The 9244-nt window shown below is 41.9% G+C and overlaps 1 protein-coding gene across 10 annotated transcripts in view; it reads left to right on the plus strand.

Annotated features, from left to right (window-relative positions):
* The window catches only part of LOC139556251 (forkhead box protein P1-B-like), a 247220-nt gene that overhangs the window by 125230 nt on the left and 112746 nt on the right, over window positions 1-9244 (plus strand). The gene's annotated exons all lie outside the window — the stretch shown is intronic.

Below are 9244 nucleotides of genomic sequence, written 5' to 3' on the forward strand. Positions count from 1 at the left end.
GACGCAAAGACTCAAGAGTTGTCAATGTACACTAGCAGTGTGCAACTGGGTAAGTTTACCCCGCAAGATCAGTGTTTCTAATAATATGACCCTCGTCTGGTTTAGGCACACAGCGTTAATTAGATAAGTTCATAGGCTAACCTTCCTTTCCCTTGGAAAATGTATCTGACACATTTCCTCCTCTGAAGTCCACTCCTGGGAACGGGCCCTGCACGAATTCTAGTAAAAATTATTAAAAAATATATGACACATTTTAAGTAATGTTAAAACAATAAGAGCTTTTGCAGATCCCATAGGATGCGGAGAGATTGAAGTCTGTGTTTTTCTTTCAGCATGCGTGTTTGACAGGTCTAATTGAAAAGATGAGCTTGAGAGTAGCGAGGCCTGCTTTTCCCATGCAAACTGTTCTCGCTTTATCATTTGGGGTTATTGTGTGTAGATTGATGAGTTAAAAAAAAAAAAATCTATTTTAGAATAAGGCTGTAACGTAAGAAAATGTGTAAAAAGTCAAGGGGTCTGAATACTTTCCGAATGCACTGTAGTCATAACTGTAGAAAGACGCAAAGACTCAAGAGTTGTCAATGTACACTAGCAGTGTGCAACTGGGTAAGTTTACCCCGCAAGATCAGTGTTTCTAATAATATGACCCTCGTCTGGTTTAGGCACACAGCGTTAATTAGATAAGTTCATAGGCTAACCTTCCTTTCCCTTGGAAAATGTATCTGACACATTTCCTCCTCTGAAGTCCACTCCTGGGAACGGGCCCTGCACGAATTCTAGTAAAAATTATTAAAAAATATATGACACATTTTAAGTAATGTTAAAACAATAAGAGCTTTTGCAGATCCCATAGGATGCGGAGAGATTGAAGTCTGTGTTTTTCTTTCAGCATGCGTGTTTGACAGGTCTAATTGAAAAGATGAGCTTGAGAGTAGCGAGGCCTGCTTTTCCCATGCATCAGATCTGGTCAGAAAAGAGCCCCAGGTCTCTCGATGTCTGTCCTCTCGCTGCAGTGTTATCGATGTGAGCCTCATGTGAGGGAGATTATCAAAGTCAAATGAAGGAGAGTCACTGAGGAATGTGTTGTGAACCACTCCTGAAGCAGCTCCATCTCCACACCACACCATTACTATTCCATTCATGTACAAGCGGCTTTAAACTCATTAGACTTTTCTATTTGCTTAGTCTCAATCGGCCGTGGTTGTACTAAAAATACCATGCCCTGCCTTACTTTTTCACATTCCGTCATTGTCTCTTCCCAGCAGGCCTGTACGTTAGGTGTATATGGGACGGCTTCATGCCAAGGAGACAAACTGTTTTGTGTATTTTCGGGAATGATCTGTCTACTTAGCCTCCCTACTGGAGAGTGTGCCTTCTGCTCCCATCCTTATTGTTCATTTAAATGAGCTTGTAGCATGATAATATGTTCATTTTCATATGAATCATCATCCTCAGCATCAGTGGATGTCAAGCACTTTTCTCTGTACATGGTGTAGTAATACATTTGAATCTGGATTTCACGCTAGAGGATCCCATTATATTCTTCACAATGTGTCATAAATATGTGTTTGGGCTCTTAGCTGTTGTTCCTTTGCCCTCACTATATGGGGGTAAATGGGTTTGGGGCCTAACTGAAATGACTATGAGGGTTGTTTGGGAGAGGAGAGGAGACGGGAAACTAAACAGTCAGGGTAGCTAGGCCTCTCTGACTGGATTCAGATGAGCAGATGGCAACTTGTATGCATGAATAATTCATGCACAAGGTGACGTGCAGCTTGAAATTCCCCACACCAATTTCTCTTTCATGCTTGTTGTAATCGTTAGCTGTTTCTGAATAGTTTATTATTTGCTCTAATGCAAATAGAGTAACACAGATCATACACTGTGTGCGTTAGACTCAAAGTCACGCTAGTATTATTTTTAAAGAAATCGAAATAGATACAGTATTCATTGTATACCCAGATTATTGATTCCAGTATTATCTGGGTTAAAAACAGGGCACTTGCAGTTCAATTATTTCTCTGTTTGTCAGATGAAAACAACATTGCTTGTTTTTCCATCAACCTGTCCTGATGTTTTTAGGAACAGATTCAGGAGCCCTCAGACGTCCTTTGTTGTTGCCAAGCCCTAGTTACTGAATAATTGAAGCAAGTAAATGTTTAACATGTTTTACAAGTTCCTTGCTGTGGTGTTTTTGAAGACGCTCTATATTTTGTCTGTTGTCAAAGTGTTGTGTCTCAACCACCGTGTTTTCCCTCAATTCTGAGGAGACCCTCTTCACCAGCCCACCGCACCCTCCCCACCCCCGTCCACCCCCTCTTTGTTCACATTCATGATGGCCGCCAGGCTAGCAGCTGTAACACACCACCTTAATGCTTCTTCAAATGTCAGGAGAATGACTGTTTGTTTGTCTTGAGTTTCCCCCAGCTGTTTATTCTAGCTGGCTCTGCCTTTGCATCGACAATGATTCCCTAAGCCTAGCCCCTTTCTCCTCCCAGAGCCTGTTTACATTAGGTCTGCCATGAGTGTCACCTATGAAATCTGTTGATTATTCCACCTGGTTAATGTTAAATTGGTCCTGCAAGGTGATGTGTTTGTTCATAAACACAAATCCCCGCTCACCCTGTTTACTGTAGCCATGGCAGAAATCAGTTCATAAACAAATAGCCGCTTTGTTTGCTGGTGTGAGTGAGTGGTTGGTTAACCCCTATAAGGTCTGGAAGGAACTTTTAAAAAGCTTCTGTGTGTCTGTGAAAAAGGGGTGAGGAGGGAGAGAGGGGAGGCCTGTTCCTACAATGTTGTCATAGTAGTCTTGAGATAGGCTTTGCTTATCTGCGACTTTTTGTTGAAGTGGCTGGTGAGATTAGTGCTTGTTTGGTCTCACTGTGAAGTCTCCGTTGGCGGAATGTCATCAATGCTGTCAATTTACCTTCTCGGAGAAGAGAAGGGCGAGGGATTCTTTGTTGAGTGCCAAGCGAGCCCAGATATTGTGGCAACCACTTCTGAGGGATGTGTGTGGTTCTGGATTATGGAGGTCTAGGCTACATTAAAGTAAAGACCAAGGAGATGAGGGAGGGAGGGCAGGCCACTGGCTGTTCTATGACTGTGGGAGGGTTCAGGGGCCCAGCCCAATTCAGACTTTCAGTTCTGTTCTGCACAAGCCAGTAGAGGGGTTCAGTTCTTTGAATAGTTTATTTTGTATTATGAGAGGATTAACTGTGGATCATTGAACAAATGTTCGTTCAGCTATTTGTAAACGAGAAAAATAGATTTTCTCTCATGTTTGTCGAGCCAAAATAAAGCTGAACACAAAACTCTCCAAACCTTGTAAACCCCTTCCAGGGGAAGCGTTATGGTGATGCACCACCTTGGTACAACCTCTTTATGTTGTCTAGTCTAGCAACCAAGCCAACCTAAACAGGCAGCATCAGAGTGAACCTCTCCCGTTGTCATCTCCTTTGTCTGTGTCTTTATCTCCTCCCCAACAATGTTGTGCTTGTGTTGTGTGCTTGTGTTATGTGCTTGTGTAAACAGGAGCTATGTGATAACTATGCAGACCAGAACAGGTGGCCATAAAGGGTTTACTGTCATGAGCATTAGTGAAAAGTGAAACATGGGGAAAGGCCACGCCACAGCTGTGCAGGCCGACCCTACCTTGGATTGTTGACTGAATTTTTTAGCTCTTCAATTCCAGGCTGCCATGACAAGGGACAGGCTTGTAGAGTTCTATTGAGTGGAACGATAGGCTTGATTAGTCCTTGGTGCCCTGCCATGCTCTGAACCCGTTTCGTCAGGTAGGAGTTGCATGTGACTGTGTTTGGACTGTACTCCCCTTATTCGACGAACAAAACCATCACCAAACAGAAACTCTGACCTTTTTTATGATCCACTGTTTGTTCCCAACACTTGTTGTGTTTTGCAACCAGACACCCCCCCCCCCCACCACCACCACCCTCTTTAGAAGAACAGACGTCTGAGGATCAACAGAGAAGCATAGCATCTGTTTTGTGGACCTCTGTTACCTCATGGAATGTTCATTATTTAGGGTTCTTTGTTTTTCTTGTTTTTCTTTTTATATTTAGGGCTGACATGCCTCATAAACAAGCAGGCCTGTTTCTCATGAACTGCCCCCTCATTTCTGTTTGAATATGTGTGTGTGTTTATTTGTGTGTGTATGTGTGTATGGCTGTTTGTGTCTGTGTTTGTGCATTCTCGTGGGTGCTTGCATGAATGCGTATTTTCCAACCATGCTAAGTATAGTACCTTTAGCGAGACACTTGACTGATAATTCACCCTGAATATGTATTGTTGTATAAATGGATTTAGTAAAAAAACAAATTAACTGCAAGCTATTTGAGTCATCATCACAGATAAAAGTATCCTCTGAGCAAACTGAACATAAATGAGTAGATAAATGAATGAGGGGCCCTGTCACGTGGTAGACTAGTTGCCTGTGCCTGATAGCCTACATGAAGTTGCTGTGTCTCTGCCTCAGTGCAGCTCAGATTAACATTGTTGTCACTAGATAACTTTCCGATAAGGCTCGTTCCTATCTGGGTGATATTTATGATGGATAATGCACATTTTCCATTTTCTTTATTTCTCTCTTTTTTGCAGCTTTGAATTATTCTGCAGTAGAATTAATGAGAAAGTAGATTTATGGGTTTCATTTGTTTGTCAATTCGAAAATGAATTGGGTGTTAATTTTAGCCGTCCCTCATCAGTGCCGGTTCCAAGCATGTGCGCCTTACTTTGCATTCATTTTAGCCTTACTCTCCTTCATTGTGGGTCACAAGTTTTGCATACATTAAAATAGCCCCGCGGCTCATTCTCTTGATTACTTTTGGAGATGCCTTGCATTCGTAAATGTACGCCTTTCCGTTATAATTACGAAAATTTTGCATGGAATGACAGTGCATGCATAATAGGCATTACTTTCCCCTTTTATGTAGCTTTAGAGAGAGAAAAACAGACTCAGTCCATTTTTTTATGTGTGGAAAAATGTATTTTATTTGAAAAAGAAGTGGGGGTGAATAGCGTCAGCATGTGGTTTATTTCAAATCACATTTCATTTGGCCTGAGAATGTGTTTCTAATTGGTGTCTCAGAAGGAAGGGGAGTTTGTATGAGCTGAGCTGACCTGAGCTGAGCAGCCGGCTGACTCTTGTAGTTGTGGCTGACTCTCTCTCTTCCATCCCACAGTATTCCTCTTGCTCACTCCTTGTTTACAAAATCCTGTTATGGAGGGAGGCTGTGCCAGACTGAAGGGGTCAACCAGGTCAACATCTGTCTGGAGAGAGGGAGAGAGAGTGGGCTGAGCTGGAGGCTTGAGGCCAGAGCCCAGAACCCAGAAAACACAGCCCATAGCCTGGGCACATCAGCCCATAGCCTGGGCCCAACAGTCTGTAGCTTGGGCCCGACAGCCCATAGCCTGCAGGCAGAGAGGCAGGGGCTCAGAATGAGATGTATTTATTATTTATTTAACCAGGTGAGTGGACTGAGAATACATTCTCATTTGCAGCATGGCCCTGGGGACAGTAAAAAAACATAGGCCTAGTTACTTACATACAAGATATATGAAAGCACAAAAAACATCACAATAAAGTCAAATCTAAAATAAATTACAAGATCAATCATAGAATCGTAAAAAACAAACACATTCTTCCTTAAAATGGTCCTCACATAGCCGTCTGAACTGCTTTAGATGCACCATTGAATTTCAGTGTATTCTGTAGACAATTCCACAAGCAAGGTAGCAAAATAGCTAAAGGTAGATTTACTTAACTGTTGAGATCGAAGGGACCTCTAGAGTTAACCATTCCTGAGATTGTGTCTGATAGCTTGTATTTTTGTAGGTTACCAGAGAAGTGAGGTACGGTGGTAATTTACGTAAGAGGGCTTTATAGACAAAAAGAGCGTAATGCATAGATCTGCGAGACTTCAAAGAGGGCCAGCCTACTTTCTCGTATAGAGTACATTAATGTGTGCTGAACCTATCGCCCGTAATGAAGCGTAATGCTATACAGCGTCCAGTGGTTTCAATACAGTGGCAGCTGCATTCATATCAATTATATCTCCATATTGTAAGATCGGAATCAATATAGACAAAATTATTTGTTTTCTGCTATTTAACGTAAGGCATATTCCTGTAAAATAAGTCAATTTAAATAACTAACTTAAATAAATAACTTCATAACTAACTCATCAACATGTATTTTGAATGAAAGCCTATCGCCAATCCAGATTCCCAGATATTTATACGCGGGAACACATCCAAAGTATACTGAACAAAAATATAAACGCAACATGTAAAGTGTTGGTTCCATGTTTCATGAGCTGAAAGAAACGATCCCAGAAATGTTCCATACGGACAAAAAGTTATTTCTCTCAAATGTTGTGCACAAATTTGTTTAAATCCTTGTTAGTTAGCATTTCTCATTTGCCAAGATAATCCATCCATCTGACAGGTGTAGCATATAGAGAAGCTGAATAAACAGCATGATCGTTACACAGGTTCACCTTGTGCTAGGAACAATAAAAGGCCACTCTAAAATGTGCAGTTTTGTCACAACACAATGCCACAGATGTCTTTTGAGAGAGCGTGCAATCGGCATGCGGACTGCAGGAATGTCCACCAGAGCTGTTGCCAGAGAATTTAATGTTAATTTCTCTGCCATAAGCCGCCTCCAATGTAATTTTAGATAATTTGACAGTACGTCCAACCGCAGACCACGTTTAACCATGCCAGCCCAGGACCTCCACATTCGGCTTCTTCACCTACAGAATCGTCTGAGACCAGCCACCCGGACAGCTAATGAAACTGAGTTTGCACAACTAAAGAATTTTGGCACAAACTGTCAGAAATCGTCTCAGGGAAGCTCATCTGTGTGCTCGTCGTCCTCACCAGGGTCTGGACCTGACTGCAGTTCGGCATCATAACCAAAAATGCTCACCATCAATGGCCACTGACATACTGGAGAGGTGTGCTGTTCACGGATTAATCCAGGTTTCAACTGTACCGGGCAGATGGCAGACAGCATGTATTGCGTCGTGTGGGCGAGCGGTTTGCTGATGTCAATGTTGTGAACAGAGTGACCCATGGTGGTGGTGGAATTATGCTATGGGCAGGCATAAGCTATTGACAATGAACACAATTGCGTTTTATCGATGGCAATGCGCAGAGATACCGTGACGAGATCCTGAGGCCCATTGTCGTGCCGTTCATCCGCCGCCATCATCTAATGTTTCAGCATGATAATGCACGGCCCCATGTCGCAAGGATCTGTACACAATTCCTGGAAGCTGAAAATGTCCCAGTTCTTCTATGGCCTGCATACTCACCAGACATGCCACCCATTGAGCATGTTTGGGATGCTCTTGATCGACATGTACGACAGCGTGTTCCAGTTCCCGCCAATATCCAGCATCTTCACACAGCCATTGACGAGTGGGACAACATTACACAGGCCACAATCAACAGCCTGATCAACTCTATGTGAAGGAGATGTGTCACACTGCATGAGGCAAATGGTGGTCACACCAGATACTGACTGGTTTTCCGATCCACACCCCTACCTTTTTGTTAAGGTATCTGTGACCAACAGATGCATATCTGTATTCCCAGTCATGTGAAATCCATAGATTAGGGCCTAATGAATTTATTTAAATTGACTGATTTCCTTTTATGAACTGTAACTCAGTAAAATCTTTTAAATTGTTGCATGTTGCGTTTATATTTTTGTTCAGTGTACGTAGCATAAATCATTCGATACATTTCTATGTGAATGGGAAAACAACATGTTTGATTTTAAAAGGCATTAAGCACTAACTTTAGTTCAACAAAGGCCCTCTGTAGGGCAATAAAGGCAGGCTGAAGCTCCAAAAGAGCCTGCTCAGCCATTGGGGAAATAGCATACACAACAGTTGAGGTGAAGGGGCGGTTGACATACAACTGAAACAATACCGACCACATTATTTGATGAGGACTCACTAGGATGTTCTGCTTGCAAGAAGAGCAGAGACATTCTTCCTTGTAAAGATTAAAATTATAGTGCACTATGGTGATTATTATTATAGTGGTAGCTACTGATTTTACTACTTGTAGCATACAAGTACTGATGATGATAGTACTGAAATAGTTAGGCCTGTAACATTTTAATTTATTGTTTTAACGACCTATACCAGGATTCTCCAACTGGCGACCCGTGGGTGGTTTTATTTGCCCCCCCCCTCCCCAATTTTTGTAAGCAAAAAAAGTATTTATTTTTTTGTTGGGGGGTAACATTTTCATTGTTGGACATAAGACTAGAAACACCAGGAAATCACCTCCAAGTGATTTTAATTTTGGAAATCCTTTAATCCCATGCATAATAAAGAGATATATGTGATCGGATACAAATGTAAGCAAGGTTTGAAATTATTATGTTTTAGTCAAATATTATTCAGTATCTGTTTGGACTTCTTGCGGTCAATTTGCAGTCTACATATTATTTGTAATTATGTTTCGGGCACCCGACCATCCGCTCAAGAAAAAAACGGCCCTCGGCTGAATCTAGTTGATGATCTCTGAGCTATACTATTCTATTCTATTGTTATCTTGCTTATTTTGTTTTCTGATATTAAATGTGAACATAACAATCTGTCAAGCTCCATTTGATGTCTGTCAGACAGAGTGAGTCCCCATTGTGGCTCCTCTGCTGTGGGCCGACTGTGCCTTGTTTCAAATAAAATAAAATAAAATTGTATTAGTCACATGCGCCGAATACAACAGGTGTAGACCTTACAGTGAAATGCTTACTTACAATCCCCTAACCGACAATGCAGTTTAAAAAAATACGTATAAGAACAATAAATAAATGTAACAAGTAATTAAAGAGCAGCAGTAAAATAACAATAGCGAGACTATATACAGGGGGGTACCGGTACAGAGTCAATGTGCGGGGGGCACCGGTTAGTTGAGGTAATATGTACCATGTAGGTAGAGTTATTAAAGTGACTATGCATAGATGATAACAACAGAGAGTAGAAGCGGTATAAAAAGGGGGGTAGCCAATAGTCTGGGTAGCCATTTGATTAGGTGTTCAGGAGTCTTATGGCTTGGGGGTAGAAGATGTTTAGAAGCCTCTTGGACCTAGACTTGGGGCTCCGGTACCGCTTGCTGTGCGGTAGCAGAGAGAACAGTCTTTGACTATGGTGGCTGGAGTCTTTGACAATTTTTAGGGCCTTCCTCTGACACCGCCTGGTAT

Source organism: Salvelinus alpinus, chromosome 2, assembly GCF_045679555.1.
Source record: "Salvelinus alpinus chromosome 2, SLU_Salpinus.1, whole genome shotgun sequence".
NCBI lineage: Eukaryota > Metazoa > Chordata > Actinopteri > Salmoniformes > Salmonidae > Salvelinus > Salvelinus alpinus.